We start from the raw sequence: 24,022 nt of genomic DNA on the forward strand, positions 1-24,022 counted from the left end.
GCATTGGCTCTGTGGGATTCCAGAATGGCATGTATTAGCCCCTGTGATCTAGCTCCTGTTCCTTCCTTTTTTAAATGGAAAAGTCCATTAGAATTATCCTATCCTTGGGACACCTGGGTGGCTCAGTCTGTTGAGTGCCGACTTTGGCTCAGGTCATGATCTCATGGTCTGTGAGTTCAAGCCCCGCATTGGGCTCTGTGCTGACAACTCAGAGCTTGGAGCCTGCTTCAGATCCTGTGTCTCCCTCTCTCTGCTCCTCCCTCACTCATGTTCTCTCTCTCAAAAATAAAACACTACAAAAAAATTAATTGTCCTATCCTTGTCCCTCCAGTGTAGGTGAGGCACACATGTGTTTTTAGTTCACTGTTTTCTTTAGTTCATGGGATCAAGAGGAACACAACCAAGGAGCAACATTCAGACCTTATTTAAGCAAGAGAGACACATTCAAGGATCTCCCTTTAAATCATGAGATCCTGGACTTCCAGCCGAAAACTGGAATGTAATGAGACTTCTGGGGAGTCTTGGAAGGAGATAAGGGTATTTTGAAAGTCAGAGGAGAGTGAATTAATTGGGATCAACCAACAAACTATAGTAGTTTATTAAAACACAATTATCCCTCTTTCATATAAAGGCTTTCCACTTTCCCACCCCTTGAATCTAGGTTGGCCGTGTAATTTGCCATGTAAATGAGACATTAACAAAAATGATACAAGCGCTTACCTACTTGCTGTTTCTGGGCCTTCTGCCACTGCCACCATGTGAATATGCCCAGATTAGCCTACTGGTTGATGAGAGACATGCGGCTTAATTACATTTATACTCCATCTGAGAGTGTGACAACAATCAAACACGAACGAAGTTCTCGAGAGTCAGTCAGGCCCCAAGTGGCCTGCCAAGTATTAGAAAGCCCAGCTGAGTTCATCCAATTCCAACCTTAGGAAGAGTGGCACAAACTGCCAAACTAAACAAAAGGTTGTTTTTTAAGCCACTCTCTTTGTTACACTAGCTTGTTACACGGCAAAGGCAAACCAACATACAAGAGTAATCTACTTCCATGTAAACATCTGGATGGAATCTTGAAAGAACAACATGAAAGTCTTCTATATCTCCTATTGAGAAGTCTGGGAATCTAGAATTACTGAAGATTAGATTTTTTGTTTGCTAAAAGTAAGAGTTGAACCCTCTTTTTAAACTAGGTCTGTACTACCCCCAGGAAGTACTGTCTTAAAAGCCGAAGACAGTACTTTACATTGGGGTAAAAAGAGGCTTCAAATTACAGTTGAAAGATGTTGGGGGCAGGGGGGTGGGTCATGGAGGGAGCATGACCTCTGGTTGACCTGAGGGCTGGCCTGAGCAATCAGAGGCTCCTTGAAATGTACATTTTGCCCACTTTTCCCACAGTGGGAGCCATTTCCAAGGGTGTGGCCTTGCGAGAGCAGTATGTGGTTAGAACATCTACAGTGTTCATGACTTAACCCATTTAAGACCTTGTTAGATCTTGGCGGGTGGCTGTGGAAATCTACTTGGTTTGCAGCAGCCTAAGACAAGGCTTGAGTAGTTTCCCTTGCTTATCCAACCTGCTGCCAACCCCTCTGGAGTGATCCATCTCTTTCCCTGATGTCTCCTTACCCTCAGATAAAGGGCCCAGTTCTCAAACTAACAAAAGATCTGTGTTACTTTTACCTAGTAACCATTAACTGAATAGTTACATACATATTTACATATACATATACATACATGTACACATACATGTATACATATCTAGAGTACATAAGTGGACAATTCTAGTCCTCTACTGAATAAGTAAAATAAAGGGGGTTGGATGAGGTGATAGCTGAGTTTCCATCTAGCTTGAAAATGTTTTGGTTTTCTGATTTCATTTCATATTTTGAGGCCAGTCTGACCATTAAACTAATGGTCCATTAAACTAATAACAATGTCTCCCATATATAACTATATTTTTAATCCAAGTGTTTACAGAAGATTTATATAGTTGAAGACAGAAAATAATCACATTCCTAGGTTGCTCGATCAATCTGTCTAGCTAACTAGAGAAATAGAGATTTTTATTTGCTAATATTGTAAAATTGAAAGTTTCACCAATTAGTCCATTTAAAAGTATTTTTTAAATACAAATTACATGTAAAGTATTGTGTTTTGACACCTTCCAGGACACAAGAGTTGTTGTATCTAGAAACTGCCCCCAAAGACCTTACTATTAATTGGAAAAGAAAGATATTTACTTATTAAAAAACAAATCGGGGGGGGGGGCACCTGAATGGCTCATTGGTTGAGCATCCAACTTTGGCTCAGGTCATGATCTCACAGGTGGTGAGTTCCAGCCCCACATGGGGCTCACTGCTGTCAGCCTGCCAGCGCAGAGCCCACTTTGAATCCTCTGTCCCCCTTTCTCTCTGCTCCTCCCCCACTTATGCGCTTGCTCTCTCTCTCTCTCTCTCTCTCTCAAAATATAAGTAAAAAAAAAAAAAGCATTAAAAAAAGGAAGCAAATAACAAGCTAACCCATAACAATATATGACAAATACCAGAGACATCATGTAAGTCAAAGCTTAGTGGTGAAGAGGGAAGGCTTTGGAGCCAGATTGCTGAACTCTGATGCTAGCTCCATCACTTACCTGCTGTGCAGCCTGGACAGGTTTTTTTTTTATTTTGTTTTTGTTTTTGTTTTTACCATCTCTGGGCCAACCCCTTAAATACATATGCACAAAATAGGTATATCAAAGATTGTACCTACCCCAGAGATTATTATAATTAATATATATGAAGTGCCTACAACAGTCTAAATGTTAATATATGCAAAGTGCTAAGCACATAGGAAATGTTATATAAGTGCTATTTATCTAAATGTAGATGGTAAATGGCTAGGAATAATTAGCTACTCCACATGAACTGCTCTAAGAGACAAACTCCAGCCACCTCTAGAAGAAAAGTCAGCCAACTTCCTGACTTCAATTTCATATTCCATCTGTTTATCAGTTTTCAGAATTGGACCATGTTTGTTAACATTTTGTTTCCTCACATACTCAAATTCAGTGTGCCAAAGTATTTTTTACTATGGACAAATTCTAATGACAAGACATGTGAAGGGCATGTTTTAATCATAACCCTCATGTTGAGTCTGCTCTGTTTTTCTTTTTAAAATTATTTAATGTTTATTTATTTTTGAGAGTGAGAGACAGAGAGCGAGTGGGAGAAGGGCAGAGAAAGAGAGAGGAAGACACAGAATTCCAAACAGGCTCCAGGCTCTGAGCTGTCAGCACAGAGCCCAATGCTCGAACTCAGGAATGGCGAGATCATGACCTGAGCTGAAGTCAGATGCTTAACGGACTGAGCCACCCGGGCGCCCCAAGCCTGCTCTGATTTCAAATGGCTGTTAGAATCAATACAGCAATTGATGCGTTCGCATGGAAATATACATGTAAGCTCCATATCTGTGCTGTGCACTAATTCACCTCTCCTAGGAGAGTGGCATATAGTATGCATCCAGTGAATATTCTTGAAATAAATTAATGAATATGTTGAAGGTAATTTCAGAGGTAGAATACTAAAGGCAGTATAAAAAAAAATGCAAAGCTCAGTCGGTACTATTATTCAACTGAGTTTCCTTTTTTTTTTTTTTTTGACTACATGCACCTACACAAAGTTCTACAAGTAAAAAAGAAAAAAAACAACAATAACTCATCTCAAATTAATGTTAGAAAATGCATTTATGTACTAATAGATTTAGGTTTCCAGAATTTTCCTTCTGAAGTTATTTGGAGCCTAACAGTTTACAATGCCATAAGAGCCACCTTAGACGTGATTTTCAGTGAAAGCGTTCAGCGCTAGGTGTGAAAGTGTGGTCTCCAAAGGGCTGCATGGGCATCACCTGCATACTTGTTAGAGATGTAAATTCTCGGGCCCCATCCCTGACCTGGGGAAATTCTGGAAGTGAACACAGCAGTGTGTTTTAATGAAGTCTGCAGGTGTTTCTGTTGCATGCTAAATTGGGAGAACCCTGGCTTCCAGCAACTTTGTGGTCCTCACTGTCTTTTCTTACAGACTTCCAAAGGAATGATATTGTTCTGTCTTCAAAGAGATAGACAATTCTTGGGTTATTTTAGGAACTGGTTCCAATATTACAAAAATCAAAATACAAAAAGGCAAGCTCACTCCTCTTTTTCTGAAAACAATGGAATGGAACTGTTCTACCAGGGAAATTTTTTCAAACACGTGGATAGGCCTTTTTTTTTTTTAATATCTTTTACCACATAACTTATGCTAAGTGTATTTTTGTCCTTTCTTTTAGAAACTGTTGATTTAGTGAAGAGAACAAGAAATATCACATAGTACAAAGTGTAAAAGTCACCAAAGAAAAAAGCCAAAAACTAAAGGTTGAAGAAAAAGTTAATACTGAATTTCATTTCAAATAGATAAAAATTTACAAAACCATGAAATTCATCTAATGAGAGGGAGCTTGCATAAAATAGAAATAATTTATATGTAAAATGGAAGAACTGATTTTCCCAGTTTGACTTCCATTCAGAGACACATTTATAAATTATAAGTAGACATGAGGGGAAAAAAGACAAAGGAATTTAGAATCACAGTCTTAAAATACTGCCAAGGCACTGCATAAACCATTTTTAACAGTAATTGAGTATGTGTATAGGGAATTGCACTGTATTAACCACTTTGGGAATTATAATTTAGTTGAATACAGCTCTTGTTTTCACAGAAGACACAATCTACTGGATAAAGTATCTACTTTGTGATGAAAGTGCATGTTAAAAAGCACTAGGGAGAAAAGAGAAATTTCATTTTAACATGTAGAGTTATAAGACTGCGCTCTAAGAAAGAATTCTATAGCCAGTTTTTTAGATGGGCAACAAAAATTAGAGCTCCAGTAAGACAAAATGATGTTGGTACAGGTTTAGTACAGTCCCTCAGACATAGTAAGTAATCTGTAAACATTTGTTATTCAACTTTACAGTAAATTCTATTATCTTTACTTTCATAGTAGAAATATTGCCTCCTTAAATATCTGTATTACTGTACCAACTAGAAGGAGTTAATGAACAAGAAAGAGAGAAGACACAATTGTCAACTACAGCAAAGAGTTTCTTTACATTATAGGAGAATTTAAGAGACTCAATGAGAGACGAGAGACTACGAGACATATAATAATGAAACTATTAACATAAATCAATGTACCATGAGAACTTATTGAACTCCAACAGTGTGTAAGATACTCTAGAACATGTTATCATGCACTGTCAGGATACAAAAACCTGAAAAGCTTAGATTTCTTGTCTGCTGAATGAGAAGATAAGACATATCTGAGAAGTATATGGAAATGAATACAAGGTGATTAAGTGCCCACTTTATGAGGGACAGTGAAGGTTACAGGGCCAATATCAATTAAACAAGAGTTTTATATTGGCAGGTGGTATTGAAGTTTTTAGGTTGGACTGTAGTTCCTTGTTCTGCTGTGTTTTTTTTTTTAATTTTATTTATTTATTGAGAGAGAGAGAGAGAGAGAGAGGAAGAGTGGGGGCAGAGGGGGAAGAGAGAGACAGAGAGAGAGAGAGAATCCCAAGCAGGATCCATGCTGTCAGCACAGAGCCTGATGCAGGGCTCAAATTCACAGACGCTGAGATCATGACCTAAGCTGAAACCAAGTTGGCCTCTTAACTGACTGAGCCACCCAGGCGCTCCCGTTGTGCTGCATTTTTAGGATAAAATCATTACCTCCCTTGCTTCTCCCAAGCAGATGGGGGTAGGGCTGGAGGGGGAGGGAGGGAGGTAAGTATTCTTTACTCAGTATCAATGGTTCGTCAGAAAAACAAAATCCAAATCTACAAAACTAATTGTAATTGCCACCAAGTTTGCCAATGGAACTGTATTTTTTTTTTTTTACTAACTCACATTCACACGTTCTAAACGGTTTACAGAGTGACTTTGCACACATTCTATTATTAGTTGGCGCAGCAAATATGAGTAGAAACAGGTGCTCAGGAAGCTTCAAAGACTTGAGTAAAGGCTAACAGCTAGACATTGGATGGAGCCAGGACTCAGAATCAAATACTCAAAATGGTATTGAATACTTTGAAATACTCAAAATGGTATTGAATACTTTGAAAGGCCAAAGATGAAGATGTTTCCTGGTCTAAATTTAATTCAATATCAAGGAAAAAAACTTCCAACACAGGAGTAACTATCATTTGTTGAGCACTAACCGTGTGATCAGTGTTTTATATCTCTAACTGGGCGATCTCCTTGGCCCAGCCAGAGAATCTTAGAACCCATATATTAGTATATGGGATTTTGCTCATATAATCAATAGTCTCCACCTGTCAATAGTTCTAACTAATAGAAAGAGGAGGGAGTAATGTTCTGTGTCCTCCAAGGCTGTTTCAGCTAAGAAAAGACAATACTATTTCTCCTTCTCTCTCTGTTTCTCTCTGGCATCCCAACTCCCGTGCTCTAAGGAAATCAGGCCATATGTGGAAGCCATATATAATTGTTCGAGAAGGCAGTCCTAGTTGGCAACCCAGCCAACATCTAGCCTCATGACCAGACCTGTGAACAAGTCTTTGCCAGGCACTGACTGCAACATGATAGACCATGAGTGACAGTAGGCTAATTGAACTCAGTCAGCCCTGAGGGCCAAGGGAGACAAAAAGAGTGTTGCTTTAAATTATTAAGCTTTAAGGTAATTTGTTCTACAGCAAAATGACAACCAGAGCCTCGTTTTTTTTTTTTGTTTTTTGTTTTGTTTTGTTTTGTTTTTTTAACCTGGATTATTTCTTTAGAGAAGGCAATTAGTTCAATTTGTAGGCTCTCTGCGGAATCCCAGCCAGGTGATAAATATGTAGCACTTGGTCAGGTCTGAGACCTCATTGTGCAGAGACAGCTACATAAATTGTGGAACCTAGTGCCAAATGAAAATGTAGGGCCCCTTTTTCAGAAAGCAGGAAAAAAGTGTGGAGATATATAGATATAGATATATATATATATCTATATATATATATGAAGCTTTTTCCTTTCTTTTATGGTGTCTCCACCTGTTTGTGTTTTGTTGTCTCATGCCATTCCCAGGGAAGCAAAATTTACATTTTAAATTATGAGCGCTTTTTGTGCTATTCATCTTTATATTATTCAATGCAAACTTCAAATGCAAATATCAAAACATTCAACTTACATGTGGAATCGCCAAAATTACACAATTCATATTACGTGACTCCTGTCCAAAGGGGACCACAAGCCCACCAAGGGAGAGAAGAAAGGAGAAAGGGAAAGGAGAAGGAGGAGAAAGAGAGAACCTATGTCTAGGGACAGAGCGAGCCTAGGGATTGTTCTGGGGCATAAGGATTGTGAGGAGAGTGCAGACCCTCACAGGTGGCACAAGTGTGGGGCCATCTAGGGATGCAAGGTGTACACATGCTCACTGAGCCTGCCGTCGATACAGGAGCCATCCCTCAGAGAGGGTGGGGTCTGGAGAAGTCAAGTTCCCTGTCTCACTGGTCTGTGAACAACCCCTATGGATCTTTAAACCTTTGTACTGGGAGGCACTCAAACCTGGATGAAAGGTGGCCACCAAGCCAGATGCAGCATCAAGCAGATATACCACAAGGTAGGTGTTGCCACTCTGGGGTGGGAGACTGTTAATGTCATAACATTCTAGGTTCTAGGATACCATGGAGTCCGCACGCCCATCCTGTCCCTTTCCTGCACCCATGTCCACATCCCTGTTGGGGACAGAGGCTAGCAAAGGCTATGAAGTGAGGAGTGTGGAGAAGGAGGCTGGAGGGGCCCAGGATGCCAGGGAGTCAGGGAGCTGGGAAGCAGGGACAACCATCTGGGGAGGTTGCAGGGAAGCAGGATGGGTGGGAGGCTCCAGGGGCCCATGCTTGATCCATTGTCCCTTGAGACTTGCAAATCATAATAGCAACATGCAGTGCATGCCATTAGAAAGAGAAAGACTCAATAAGTAGTTACAAATGTAATTGAAATTCTAACAGAAGTCCAAGGTGCAATGGGAGCCAGTGAGGGTAGGAGGGGTCATCTTTGAAGTATGTAGAAAGACTTCTCTTCTTTCAAATGACACTGAAAGGATGAGCAGGATTGTGTGTCTTTGTTTCCTCATTTGTGGGAAAGACTGGAACAGGGTTGAGCAGGGACATAGAAAAAGGACAAAAAAGGGCAGGGCATTCCCAGCGGAAAGAAGAGCATGGACCACAGTGCTGTGTCTGGAACAGATACTAATTTTGTAGGTAATGCGAACCCAGTGCTGACATACTAAGGGGACAAGACAGCAGGTTCTGACAGACATGGGACATTAAAATGCAAACCAACAGCAAACCCTGCTGTCTCAGAAGCAGAGAGGAGCATACAGGGGACAAAACAAGTATTTTTTTTTCCCAAATTCAGAGCCTGAGATAGGATTCACATGCAACCAGTTCATTTTGGAAGCTACTGCAGAAAGCTCCACGAAGGAATAGGGATGTAGGACAGAGAAAGAAAGATAACTAATGTAGGCAGTGTTGCTCTGTGGATAACTGTTACTCCCACTGTGCGGACCCCAGCCGGGAGAGATAGTACAGAAACTTCCCTCAGACTTGTCTCCTGTGGGATAAGGAAGCTAGGGTATTTTGTCCAATTCCTATCCATCACTGACGAGAGATTGCCCAAGGGAATCTAACTCCCTGGGGCTGCTGGTTTGGCCATGTGTGGCAATAGCATACTGCCAGGACCAGAGAATGCTTCAGGCAGAGACCACGGCTGTTACTGGCATTCTTGACAATGGTGAACTTCAGGGCAGGCTGAGAGGTGTGGGCAGGGTACAGTGTTGGTCATAGCGTTGACTGAGTGGCTCACTGAGCTGAGGTAAGGAAATGGAAACTATAACAGAAGAAAATTCTAGAAAAGACCATGACCTAAGTAGGGAGATAAAATGGTAGCTAGTACTTCCTAGTTCTCCAATTAACTTAATCCATTCACAGAGTTTTGGCGCTCAGTGTTTCAACTGCCATCTTACATGACAAAACTGGGTTTTCCAAGAGCTAACTCACTTGTCCAAAGTTTAACAGCCACTAAGAGGACGAGCTTCATAGCATTGATTCCAATCTTTTTTCTACTATTACATACCTCTTTACTAACATGGCTTTCACCTTGAAAAGGAAAAAAAAAAAAAAAAAGAATAAATGGGATTGGCATAATCATCTTCATGCACCAGGACATAAGCAGCTTCTAGAAAGCGGATTTACAAGTAAAGTCAAAACAGCAGCCGGTATGAGAAGACCTCCACCTTATTGAAATGTATATAAATATTTTCCCCCAAGAACTCGCCCTTTCTTCATCTTCATATCCTCTACAGTTTTGGAGAAGAACAGAAGATTTTGCACAGAATATTGCTAATGTGCTCTATATGTGTATTAAGGTATATAATATGTATAAGTAAAAAAAAAAACAAAAAACAAAAAAAAAACTAGATTTCCCCTGGTTTAGTAAAAAAGAGTAAGACTCAATTATTGAGGGTAGTTATGCATCAGTAATCCTCCAAGGAATAAGTTAGCATATACCAGAGGAACAAAATTCTACTAAGCTCAAATACATCACAGGCTTCTAAGAAACAACTTAAAGAGCTAAAAAGAAAAAAATCAATATTAACACAATAAATTTAATTATCTATAGGAGGACAGTGTTCTTGGAACTGTACCTTAATAGCAGTCTAAAATTATATCCCCTACTATAAGAACATGGCTTTAGCCACTGGAGTGATTCAGCTGGCATAGTGATTTATTCAGGGTATAAAAAGATTTGAAATATTAAAACCTTAAATTTGAAAGGTTATCTTCTCTGCCTGGACAATAGCTACATATAAGGGTAAAAATATGATGTAACAAATAATAGGACACTTACAAATGAATGATGCCTTCGAAGGTGAACAAAAATTTTAAAATAAGGTGAATAGAATTTTTCATTAAAAATATTTGACATACTGAATATATATTTGAGGCCAAATGCAGGAATAAGTCACTGTCATCACTGCCATGAGCAATTTTAAAAATCAAAATGCTACAGGGAAGTTATTTTAATGATAGTTAAATCTTCTAGAGACCCAGGTGAGCTTTTGACATAAATCTCAACTGTCCCTAAAAATCTTCCCAAAATGATACACGATGCCCCAATCTTTCCATTCAAACAGCTTCAAAAGATCAGAGTCTCACACAGCTCATACGTTTTTTAATTCAACTTTTGTCAAATTGATTTATGATCTCAAATTGGACTTATGTCAATTTGATTTATGTTCCTGCTCTCGGTCAATGCCATGCGTACTTACCATGACGGAGTTGTCACAGAGGGAAGGGGACCCACAGGGATAGAGATGATACACCTCCCAAGGGGCCATTAACTGGAAAGAACAGAGCAAGCCTCACCCTTTGCTCTCAATGGTCCATGAGCTTCAAGAAGCATGTGTCTTGCACTTCCAGGCACAGATTAGAAGCCGGGACTCCACTGAGATAAGCAAACAGATATGATTCAGTGCTTTCTGGGAAAGTAACATCTCCCATAAAGTTCTTTTGTACTTTTAAAGATTAGCTGAGTTAGAAAACCGTTTAAAACTCATTACCTATGACCATTAGGTGATAATACATTTCTGTTCAACGTGTCTTGCTACAGAAGGAAAGCCTATGTGGTTGTCTCAATTTTTCCCACCTTAATATAGACATTTTGCCTGTCCCAGGGAGAAACGGGTTTCAAGGTTTGGTGAAGAAAAAAAGATGTGTGAGATAATATTGCACCATCACCATTCACACAAAATAAAGTTCCCAGCCAACACACTTAAGGACTTAATGGTAAATTATCTGCCCTTTTAGGCGCAAGATTGTGATTTCGCTATTAACACCTATTGGCCAAGATATATGGTCCTATTTTCTCCACGTGTGGTCTGCCATTAGCATACGTATTCTTCAAAACTTCTGATGTCACTGCTAGGTATAATTTAACTCTCTTCTTTTTATTGTTAGTATGGCAATGACCATATTTGACTTCTATAAATCTAAACTAAAAAGTGAAGTATAGAGTAGGTGTCTATCAAGCATGTCAATATTTTCTTAGATCACCACCAAACAGTGCAGTGATAAAATTCCCAAAATGACCTTTTGCTTAGCTTTGATTTGCAGAAAACATTCTCTCTTTAACAATTGGGGCATAATTTCCACAAATTGCCACTGTAACTACTTCCCAGGAAATCACCAAAAGTTAGTTTGAAAAATATGTTTTGAAAACATTTGAGAAGAATATTGTTTCTACTGAATATCTGCAGAGAACAGAATATACTGTGATTTCAAGGCCATGTCAAGGCCAGAAAATGTACTTGTCTAAGTAGATCCTCAGGTACAAAACAAGACCATTAAGAGGCACCTAGGTGGTTCAGTAGGTTAAATGTCCAATTTCAGCTCAGGTCATAATCTCACAGTTCATGGGGCTCGGTTCATGGGTTTGAGTCCCACGTCGGGCTCTGTGCTGATAGCTCAGAGCCTGGAGCCTGCTTCAAATTCTGGGTCTACTTCTCTCTCTGCCCCTCTCCCACTCACGCTCTGTCTCTCTCAAAAACAAATAAACATGAAAAATAAAAGACCATTAAAATTTTACATTTTCTGTAAACTTTAAGTTGTGACCACCAACAACTCTCTGGCCACTTTCTTCCCTCCCTGTAGCAGCACTCAAATAATAGGGTATTCAGAGAGTTATGGAAGTTTACTCTTCATAGATCTTCAGTCAAGAAAACACCCATGTCTTTCACCAGTTTATGAGCAGTACTCTAATTGAAGAGAATGTTCCAAACCAGTCACGGAGATCTAATCTATCCCTAGTATTTTATATAGATTAGATGTCCATTCTATTGATCTTAGAAGATTTCAGGCAGCCTTGAACTCTACGTGTTAGTAAGCCTCTGATGCTATGTAATTAATCTGAGGAACTTTGTATTTCTTCAAATTAGCAAATACCATAGCACCTCAAAGCAATACTGAATTCTAGTAAGGACTGATGAAACTTTCTTAAACTGAAGGTAAGAAAAACTAGGCAAGGCCCCCACAGAAAAGCCAGGGGACTCCTTCTCCACATCTAACATCCTGAGCACACGACTCAAATTTGTGTCTTCATAGGATGACAAATTATGACAGGTTATAGACAATGTTGTTGGAGCAACAAGTGCCAAAGTTCTCTTGTGATACCTCTCCTGTATCCATGGCTTTGAGCACTGTGGTATTCTCTGTCCCATCAGTGAGATCATAGAGAAGGCACAAATAGCCTTGGAGGAAAGCAATGATTAAATACAGAATATTGTGACTGTTCCATTTTATTTCATGTTATATGAAGAAATTAATCAGCTATTTAGCTGTTTCTTTCAAGACTGCTTCCTCTGACCTTTTCATAGCTCATGCAGGGCACTGAGAGAGAAGAATAAGAATTCATCGCAGATTCTTCCACACTCTTGCAGTATATCAGGTGTCACAGCGAAAGCTGATTAGCCTGGTTAGGAAAATGTTTTTTCAAAGGAGTGGAAGTGCTCACACTCTGCATGGTGCTTTTCTTTCTCATTAAGCCTGACATTTCAGTGCTTTGTTACAAATCAAAAACCCACGACTGCACTAGACCGTCAGTATGAAATTTTGCCTGCTGCACAGAACACAGTACATGGAAAGAAACGAGAGGGAAGCAAGAGAAAGAGTTCCTGATACATACTTTGTAGCTATGGTCACTTGATGACCCTTAACAAGCGGCAGCAGTAGCTGAGCCAGTTTACAGACAGCCATAGACAGCTATTAGAATACTGACTACCAGAGCAGCCTACACAATTGACAAATCAGAGGGGACTTCGACTGCAAATCCAAGCACATTTGCTTTGTCTACTCTTCATCCCAAATTAGCCTGCCTTTTCCATAGGCAAAGGTTTTGTCGGAATTCCTTGATTTATATTTTGAACTTGATCTCAGTTAAGCATCTGCCTCACTTTTACAAGTGGGAATCTAACCAGAGAGTACTGGCAGCAACAGAGAAACAGAGCAACAGGCTATCAGGGGTGGGATGACTGTTGTATCCAGCTCATCTATCATTATGATCTAAGGCTTGGGTTTTCTCTGTAAGTTGAGAGGGTGCAAGTATATCCATAAGTCACTGTGACCTCTTCATACTATATACACTGTTTGTTTTACTGATAGAAGTTTAAAATTCATGCGCATTTTTTTTTTTTTTGTAAAAAGAACAGTTGTTGCCCTATTTAGGAATTGCACCAGAAATGGAAATTCTACTCTGAAAAAAAGACTGAGATCACTTGTGGAGATTAGCATAATCAATTTGTCACCATCAGTATATTTACATACATAATAAGTTTCCCTTAAGTATACTGATATATATTTATTTATATATATATGCATATATATATATAAATGTATAATACTATAACTGTTGATTTCTATAATTAAAACACAATTTTCTCATGTACAATACATATTTATCTGTAGCTTAAGCCCCTGGTAGAACATACTAGCAAATATATTTCTACTTTATTTACTTATTTACCTTTAGAAATAATGGGCATGGATTGAGTGAAGCAAGTTATGAGGGAGAGCCAGAAAAATCCTGTTCTGAATATAAACAGCATATCCAACTATATGCAGTAAATAGCTACACAATATTAATTTTAGATAGATATACAAAGATGGCATGATAGATACAATTTCTAATCGTTTTACAATTAATGGATTTAATCTCATTTTTTATAATTTCTATTTCTATATATTTCTCCTTTCACCTGGATGTAAGTAGGCCTGGAATTTAGGAACCAAATATACGCTAACAAATATAAGACATTCCTATCCCTTTTTAAACATAATTTGTTTCTAAAAAATACCAATAACATGTAACATTAAAAAATGCAAATGCTATGTAGAATATTTCCATTAAGTAATTCATGTTGTCTTTAGTAAGAAAGCATTTGAAATTATATCTACTAAAATAAAAGAGTAACAGATTAATAAGCTAATATTATTAGTTAAGGAATTAATAAACACGGTGTCTTGGTTATCTATTGCCACATAACAAAATTAGTGGATGAAAACCACAAGCCTCCCAATTTCTGTGGATGAGGACCTGCAGTTGCAGCTATGCTTGGTGCCTCTGGTCAGGGTCTTCTGTCAAATTACAGCCAAGTTGTTGCCTAGGGCCATGTTCTTACCACAAGACTGGACTGGGAGGGTGCCCTTCCAAGGTTGTTCCTGTGGCTGTTGGCAGAGCTCGGAACACGTGCCATCTGTGTGCATTTGTCCCTCCCCACAGGTCTGCCTTACCACTCACCACATAGCAACGTGCCTCTGCACAGAGTAAATGACCCAAGAGAGAAGAGAGAACATCCAAGATGGAAGCTATAGCTTATTCTCACCTGATCTTGGAAATAACATCCCATATTGTTTACCACAATTGTTTATTGTTTTATTCATTAGGAAGTCAGTAAGTCCAGCTCACACTCAACGGAAGGGGACTATACAAGAGTGTGGATACGACAAGGTAGGGATCATCCAGGTAAAAGCAGAGGCTGCCTTTCACATATTGTGCTGAAACTCTCTTGGAAAATATCCCTTTAGGTCTCAGTTCTGTTTAATCAGCAGCTATTACTCATTTGTAATAATTTATTCAAATATTCTATATCAATATGATATCTGGATAATTTGGTTCTTTGAACCTCCTGGACTGAAGGCTCCAATAAACACATTTAAATATAATTTAGTCCTCCAAAAAGAATAAGTTATGTCTTCTGATATGGCCCATTTTTGACCCTGTAGGAAACCAATTTAAACTTTTTACACTATTTATAATTTCCTTCAAATGTAATTTGTTTTTTTTAATTTATATTTGTTAATTAATATACAGTGCAATGTTGGTCTTAGAAGTAGAATTCAGTGATTCATCAATTACATACAACACCCAGTGCTAATCACAACTGCCCTTCTTAATACCCATCAAATGTAATTGCTAATTATCAAATAATTGTTAAATGCCATTAGATTGTTTGGAAATGAGATTATGAAATCCTCTGGTAAAGTATTAGTAAACTCCAGTTTGAATCATAAATCAAATCTGATGAAGAATAACTTCTGCTTCAGTTTGGCAAGAATATTTTTCTGGTTCAGCAGAAGGGGATTAAATTATGGACAGAAACAGACAAAAAATATAAAAGACTTGGAAAGCTTGATTCATTCCAGATCTACCATTGCCTCAGTTTTTTTTTTTTTTTAATAAAAAAGGGAAAAACAAGAGCATCAATCAAAAATAGGTATAGCATCCATACCTGCCTTCATATAGCTATCATTCAGTTCATTATTTGTCAAGGTAAAAAATGTTATTCAAATCTTGCTCCAAATTACTTATATTATTTTTATATAAGCATTATCAAGGATTAAATTTCAATTCCAATAATGAGTCGCCACTTCTGTCCCTTCACCGTTTACTGAAGGATATTTTTTTATACATTCTGTATGAGGCTGCTATATTTTTTGGCTCTCTTTCTTGAGACAGAAGTAAGGATATCAGATTATCAGAATCAGATTGGATCCTTATTGCTTATTACTTTTTTTTAACTAAGAAAGGGTCAGGCCAATCCCGTGACCCATTCATATTCTAGAGGATGTCATGGTGAAGAACTAAATCCTTTCAGAGCATCCGTCTCCCTGACCTGGCTCTTGCTCATGGTTGGCCCTAAATCGAAACATTTGGATGTGACAAAAGACAGATGCTAATGATCATGCATATCTGCAAAAATCACACCTCATAGTACAATAGTCTTCTCAAGGCTTTCAGAATACCCTCCATCAATGTGATTCATCACTTTCAAGCATGCCATTTTAAAATATTTCTGGCAATCACATAAGGCACGTGCCGAGAATGACATGAATTAGATCATTTTAAATACATAGAGGTAACTTTATTTCCCTAACTGCCTCCATTATGTAAGTAGAAGACATTATTCCCAATTTAGAGGTTATTCATTAATGACAATGCAAGTTCACATAAGAAATGCCCACAGAAATACACACACACACACACACACACACACACACACACAAATACACACACACATACACACATGGTATATTCAGGCTCTCACATACTATGAATAATGAAACAACTTGCCATCTAAAATGATGCTAAAATATAGTTTTACCAAAGCATAAATGGCACTTGTATGAATATATATGCATCAAACTGCTAAGATGTACAAGCTAAGCAATTTTAAAAGGAAATTGAGTACTAAGAACTAGTTTTCATTTAAAAACTCAAGTTCCACAGGCCAAAGGAAAAAAATCTGAGTACCAACAAAGTGACATAAACCTCTATTTTAATTCCTACTAGGAAATAAGTCTTTTAACTATTATTTTAATCCATAAGCCTTACATTTCATTTTAATATGGCTGTCCTTTTCTCTGCATATGCTTTCTCAATGTGAAAACAAAGTCTTATTCAAGATCTTTACAAATACAGAAGATATTAGCTTGCCCTGTCATTTAGAAGGCCTACGTTTTGAGAAAGAGTATCATACTGAAAAGATGCCCTTGTGATTTAGCAGTTCTTTATCAGCTCCCCACAAAATAACAACTTTCACATATGCGACCCTATATTACCTAAAGATAAAAGTATCCACTGAACTTTCTGTTGGACTACCTACTCCCTGTTTTTCTCCATCTTGCTCTTTTGTGTGTCTTGCCTTAACAATATGACTCAGCCATTATTCCCCTTTGACATAAAATAGCAGTTAGTGATTTTTCTTATCAAAACCAAACTCAGAAAAATGCATACATCAGAAAGTTTTTGAGATACTCTGATGTCTTATTTCTATGAAGGTCCTTACATGGCTTTGATGTGTCCATGTTTCAATCATTATCTGTTTCAGTCTCCACAGAGCTCTTGGGAAGGTAAGAGCTTGATGGTAAAAAGGACTACTAGCTGTTTTAGTCAGCTGGTCTGCCATAACAAAAATGTCAAAGACTGGGTGGTGTAAACATAAATTTATTTTCTCATAGTTCTGGAGAGCAGAAGTCTAAGATCAAGGTACTAGCATGGCTGGCTTCTAGTGAGAACTCTCTCCTTGGCTTACAGATGGCCATCTGCTATCTGTGTCCTCACATGGCTTTTCTTCTGTGCAGCACACTCCTGGTGTTTCTCATTGAAACACCAACGCTTTAAGACATAATTTACCTAATTAACCCCTGAAAAGGCCTATTGTCAAATATAGTCACATTGGGAGTTAGGACTTCAACATATGGATTTGAGGGGTGGGGGGAAACAATTGAGTCCATAACACTTGCCAGTATGCTGGGATCTTAAATGATGTCTTTAGGGTCCCACAGGAAACTCTATGGTTCATCCAGGGGTCATTCAGCTCTAGAAGGTCTGTGACATTCCATTTGCTAGTCCCATCACAGATTATGAGCTTCCTCTGGATTTGTGTCTCAGTATATAGAACAAGTATTTATGGAGTTGTGTCTGCAGTATTGGAGCAGCCAATGGCAACTCTAAAGGAAACTCTTCTAAACTTTCCTTTACATATTAGGAAATAAGGCAAACGATTTTCCAATGACTCACAGTGATCCAGGTTACTGTTTTATAAAGGTGCCATTCTCATGACCTAAATCTCTGTCCTTTTCAGATAGTATTGATCATGACTTAGAGCCATCTGGGAGAATCAATCCTTCTTCATTAATTAATTAATTAATTCATTCATTCATTCATTCATTCATCAACTATTTACTGTTTGAACATGCTGGTCAATATCCAACACACTGGGATTCAGTGATAAGGAAGACAAGGTCCCAACTCATAGTTGAGAACTGAATTTGAACTTTTAAAATGTGGACCTTTGGACCTAAGGTTGGAGGACATAATCACTATCCTGGTTTCAATATCATAAAAAAGTGGATCAAAATTAAAATGCTTTCAGGTCAGGACCGCTGCTAGGCCATACAATGCCTTTGTGCAAGTTAAAAAATGGCAACTTCTCTATGCCCAGATGGGCACATGAACAACACCAGTGTACAACGAGCATCCCTTTCTTCAATGGACACAGGCTAAGCACGATGCACAGGCAGGACCGTGGCCACCTACAGACTCTTCGGTTGTATCCATTTGTCCAAAGAACACAAACTGCACCATTATAAGTGCCAGTTGTCTCGCAGATGGTGGGATTCAGAATATATTGGGGAGCAACACAGGCCGCCAGCAAACATTCCAATTGAACACCACCTCATACACCAAACAGTTAACCTGAGAAGATTAAGTAAGGTCTAGGAGATTTCAAGGCCAATCCAGAGATTCAAGGAGGCTAGTCAGTAGAATCCCAGATCCAAAAAAATGTGAATATATAAATTCCACAACAATGAAATTCCAGAGATCTTTGTGACTGATTTTATCCCCAGGAACTCTTTGACCTACTAGAGAAAGCAAGAAAGGTAGACTACATAGGGACCTAAGCTGTGAATGCCATGTACCTTAGAAGTACTTATGAAATGCAAAGCAACACAATCCTATTTTCAACAGAAGTAAAAAAAAAAAAAAAAAAAAAAAAAAAGGAAAGAAAGAAAGAGAGATTGAAAAAAATCAGGTATGTAGGAATGACTAATTTCTAGTTACAGAAATGATTATTGGGTGAAGAGGAACAGTCTCAAGTGTCCTGCATACACTATCCTAAAATATCTTCATATTTCATTTATTTTAGTTAGTGTTTTTCCAGTAGGCATGCATGAATGCATACCATCAATTCAGTGACTGAGAAGTTTGATAACACCATTTTTCTATATCATGAAGATAAATACACAACTTAGCTTTAGGCTTATAATTAAATGAACCACAAAACTCTGATTTATTAAAACTCTTTGCAGATTTTTGGACAGAAATTTATTCATGTTCAAAGGTAACAATAAATTATTATAAACGTTTCTGAACTGAAATTTGTGTTTTTCTGGCCTACAAAAAAGATGTAAGTAAACCCTTTATTCCCTTAATTATATTATAAGTCATACTTAGGTGGACCAAATTAATAATAAGATTGATAGAAGACAGTGTTGGCATATATGCTGATAAAATGTAAACAGCATTTTTATTTTTTCTTTGCAAAAAATTTTATTACTGAAATCTAGCTGATAAACAATGTTGTATGAGTTTCAGGTGTACAACATAGTGATATGTGGTTTAATAGCAAAACGAGTGCAATGCCTATGACCACACAACAGTCCTAGATTCTAGGGCTATCATCTAGAATCTATATTCTAGATGATCACAAACTGTCATTTCTCCTTTCCTCAAGTACATGTGCTTTTAATCTTTATCAAACCTATTCTATCTTAATTCTGTACTAATATTTCCTAACCTATATTGCCATCTCCATTTGTCCCATGAGTTGAAAATTGTTATTTCTTGGGGTGCCTGGTCACTCAGTTGGTTAAGTATCTGACTCTTGATTTCAGCTCAGGTCATGATCTCATGGTTTGTGGGATGGAGCCCCACATAGGTCTCTGTGCTGATAGCGCGGAGCCTGCTTGGGATTCTCTCTCTCTCTCTCTCTCTCTCTCTCTGTCCCCTTCCACCACTTGTGTACTCTCTCTCTCTCTCAAAATAAATAAATAAACTTAAAAAAAAAAAGAAATTGTTAGTTCTTATGATCATTCCCACATTTCTCCCACTGTGCCACTGCACTAGCTACTTTCAACAGATGATGACTAGGCTATAGTCATTTCCCTGGTTTAGAGTCTTCTTTATGTACATTTCCTGTCCTCTCTGATTATCCGGCCTCTTCAAAAGCCTCCTTTTATACTTTTTAATTAAAGAAATACTGAAATAGAAATTAAGTAAAATCAGCCATAATCATGTTACTTTAAAGTGTATAAAAAGTTAATGTATAAAAAACTAAATCCACATCTTCCTCTTTCCCAATCTATCCAATTGCAAAGGTCAGAAGTTATGGTTAATAGCTCAGTGCCCACCTCTTCTGACACTTTTCTATTTTTATACAGATGTCTTTCTCTCTCTCTTTCATATGTTTGTGTGTGTGTGTGTGTGTGTGTGTGTGTGAAAACACTTAAATGTACACTGTTTTATTCCCTCCAAACATGGGAATGTGTGCACACACACACATTGCTTTTTCCACTGAAAATATCTTATGGATATCTCTCTACATTATGAAGAGAACTACTTTATTTTACTAAAGGGCTGTATGATATCCCATTGTATGACTCCCCTGTAATTTGTCAAAGACGGTTTAGATACAGCTTTTTATTTTTATGTGTAACACTGCAATGAAATTAACATACATCTCTATGTACTCTTTAAGCACTATATTTTTTTCCATATAATTAATTTCTCAAAGTGAGATGGTGAGATCAAAAGGTTATTCTTTGATGAGATTCTTGAGAATAGGATCCATTTGTAGATTCCCACAGGATTTAGATAACACTCCAAGATATGGTGGTCACTAACTGGTGTTAGCAGACTCTAGTTAATTGAGTGGTTGACTATTCTAAAAATAGAACTGACCTTTGTAAATACCTGAACAAATACAAGTGATTGACTCTTTCACTTTTTCCTACAGCGATAGATTCTACACAGCCATCCAAAGCATCAGTTGAGGAGGTTATGGTGATAGGCAAGTCTTTATTCATAAGAAATTTTTTTTATTGTGTGACTTTGATGCAAATGAAAGCCAACCCACCATTGTCATTGAGAAAGCATTAGCATCTCTCGGTTTTGCTTCTTTCTTTCTTTCTTTCTTTCTTTCTTTCTTTCTTTCTTTTATTTATTTATTTTAGAAAGAGAGAAAAAGAGAGTTTAAGCAGAGGAGAGGGGCAGAGGGAGAAAGAGAGAGAATCTCAAGCAGGCTCCATGCTCAGGGTTCAGCGTGGGGCACCAAGTAGGCCTGACCCAGGGCCCCATGTGGGGATCAATCCCATGATCCTGGAATCATGACATGGGCCAAAATCAAGAGTCAGATGCTCAACCGACTGAGCCACCCAGGTGCCCCAGTTTTACTGCATTCTAATATACTAATCATTACTGGGAAAATACACCATGTATTAGGTTGGTGTAGTATACTTTAAAGACCACTGTCCAAAGGCTGGCCTGTTGCTATCAAAATTTGTAACTGTGTCAATACTCTCTAGCATACAGCTTCTGCATTTGTAAAATAAGATAAATAAAATAGACAAACTCCATGTTCCTTTCTGGTTCTAAATTCTCTACTATAATCCCTGCCAATAAAGACAGCAGTGCCATATTATTTGACTTTCAAAATATTCCTCCCACTTTGATTGAAAATGGAATTATTAGAAACATTTTTCCTAGATCCGTTCAAATTGTATAAAACTGGAGAAACGTGTTCATATATCCTCGAATTTGCCAACAAAGTGGACATACTGATTCCTACTGTACAATGTTTTTGTGAAAATTCAGTGATCAAATACTCTTAGAATACTTTGTATAGTGCTTAGCATATATGAGTACTCAGTGGCTACTACTTCTTTTCATTATGATCACTGGAGAAGGTTTAGAGCTTGTGTTTAAATGCTGTATCATTATATCCTGTTTTAAATCATGAAATTGCTTAAAATAGCAGAATTAAGTAATCATTATCAAAAATTTTTTACACAAATTGTGGAGTGTCTTAGCTTCTTTAATAAAGAATAATTGCAAACGTATTTACTCCTGAAAGAGCTAAAATATAAAACATAACAAGCAGAAGAGATGACCAAGAACATACTCAACGATCTTCAATCACCATCAGTTGATCCAAGTCCAGCCCATGAACTGAAAGAACCCTCTGTTATGTAACTTGAGTAATGATGGCAAACCACATCCTTGGTGGAAGCAGCATCCCAGGGTTCTAGCACTGAAAATAGCTACTTCTAGCATATATAAAGGCCAGCATATGTATACTTCATGCACTTTATTATTTCATAAAAGTTTAGGCTATAATGTATAACAGCAAGAAAGGACATATGCAATCATTAAATCCTTTAGAGCTAGAAAGAAGGCTCCAAACCTTGACCTTATTCAAGTCAATTCTGTCCCAATGTGCATTACACATACTATCCGTACTCCAAACAAACACCAACAAAGTTTTGCCTACAGCCTCTCTGCTCCAAATTCAACTCCATCTTCCCACGTTTGGAGGTGTTGTTGTTGTTGTTGTTGCTGCTGTTGTTGTTGTTGTTGTTTTCTGCACAGAATCCTTATCCCAAACATCTTTTAAGACCACAGTCAAGCTGACCTTCTGTGCAAGGCAGACCATAATCCTCCTGTACTTGGTTTGAGGTCGGATTCAACCTTCTATGATTCAGTGTGGCTCTACCTCTTGATTTCGAATCCACAGAGGCCCTAAAATCCAGGTGTCTTTTACTTTTTCATAGTATGAGGGGCTTCTTACTCATCCGGCATCAGCTGCTCAAAACATATATTTAGAATTTACTTGAATCGAATCAAATTGAATTGAAGAGGACGGTTGATTCAACCGTTAAGAACATAAGGCTCAAAATTAATATACGTTTACTGGGTTCCACTAGTAGCAGAGATAGAAAAAATAAGCCATTAAATGCACTGCAGCTAAACCATTAAACCAACTACAGTTCCCCTCATCTTTGTTGCTTAAGTGTTATTTAGAACCAGCAAATTTGGGGACGTGAAGGAATTTTACTCCCTAATTAGCTTTATTAACAGTGCTCCTTGGGTGCAATGGATCAGGTGCCATCTAAATGCTAGATACACAAGGGTGAAAAAAGATGGACAAGAATTTTTCAGTTTAGTGGGGTAATAGGCTAAGTAAATAATTAGAATTCCGTCTCCACACCAGGGTAAGTAGAGGAGCATGGGACTCCTTGAAGGCCTCTAAGAACCATCTAAGATATGATGAGAACAGTGGAAGTGAGTGAGCTGACAAAGATACAAAAGGAGGGGGTGCTAGACACAGCTACATGGCTGTGGAAAAGCAGGTGCACTGGGGTGGGGTGTCAAAAGATAAATCCATGTTAATTTGCTTATTCTTTGTAGCAACCACCAAAGGGCCTTCATGAATGAACTAAACATTCATACCTACAAGCCTGGCACCATGCCACTCAGGATTAAAATAGAAACCACGGTTTATTGGCACAGTAGTATCAAGCATCCTGTTAAGATCCCCATAAAATGGTTAGGAGAGATGCCCTGGCTAAAAAGCCTCATGTCCACAAGAACAAATATCTTTTGTAACAATGCCACAGCTTCCAAAAATCCCAGTAAAGACATGCTCAGAGACAAAATTCATCATACTCAGAGAAGATTAATGTTAATTTGCCAATCAGGGATAATTTTTCCACCAGCAAGATGGCCTGGATGTGTACTCCACATCTGAGCAGAGGCAGACAGTTAACCAGTTGTCATCATCTCTTGCGGAAGGGGAAAGGGTTTGACAAGCATCTGCCCACACTGTCCTGTGGTTAGTTCTGAGTGGAGCAATGCTCCAGGTAGTGGACACAGCATGTAGAAGCCTATGGGAAAGGAACAAATAGTACCTTCTGGTGCCTAAAGCAAAGTTCATAAAAAGACTGAAGCATACTGGGAACTGAGAGAGAGTAAGAAGCGCTGGAAATGGCAAGGAAAAGTCACAGAAGCCCGGGAGAATATATTTTACAGGGCTGTGGTTTAATGTGGGACTACCTGAAGGTTCAACGCAAGTGGATAATTTAATCATATTTGCTTTTTAGATAGCTGTCTGGGGCTATTCTATGCACAGGAGATTAGAAGAGCACAAAACAGTCTGATGTCTATGTCTGCCTCTACATACACACCCTGCAACTTTCCTGGCCCTGTTCTCTCCCCAGGGGTCAGTCTGAATGCACTACAGCAATGAGTTCCCTACCTTCTGACTTTCTGTTAGGGTCAACCTATGCAGAGCCCTAGCAAGAGACCCAAAGGAAGGCAGAGAATGAGGTCACGTA

At 38.2% G+C, this 24,022-nt stretch overlaps 1 long non-coding RNA gene across 2 annotated transcripts in view; it reads right to left on the reverse strand.

Annotated features, from left to right (window-relative positions):
• LOC122237691 overlaps positions 1-24,022 on the reverse strand; it is a 115,198-nt gene that overhangs the window by 17,673 nt on the left and 73,503 nt on the right. The window contains exon 4 of one of the 2 annotated variants that reach the window (XR_006216299.1): positions 10,443-10,520. The exons of the other annotated variant lie outside the window; for it this stretch is intronic. This is a non-coding gene — a long non-coding RNA (uncharacterized LOC122237691). Of the gene's footprint in view, positions 1-10,442; positions 10,521-24,022 lie in introns of those variants that run through there. 2 annotated transcript variants of the gene reach the window in all.

The sequence above is a fragment of the Panthera tigris genome, chromosome A1 (genome assembly GCF_018350195.1).
Source record: "Panthera tigris isolate Pti1 chromosome A1, P.tigris_Pti1_mat1.1, whole genome shotgun sequence".
In the NCBI taxonomy this organism is placed as follows: Eukaryota; Metazoa; Chordata; class Mammalia; order Carnivora; family Felidae; genus Panthera; species Panthera tigris.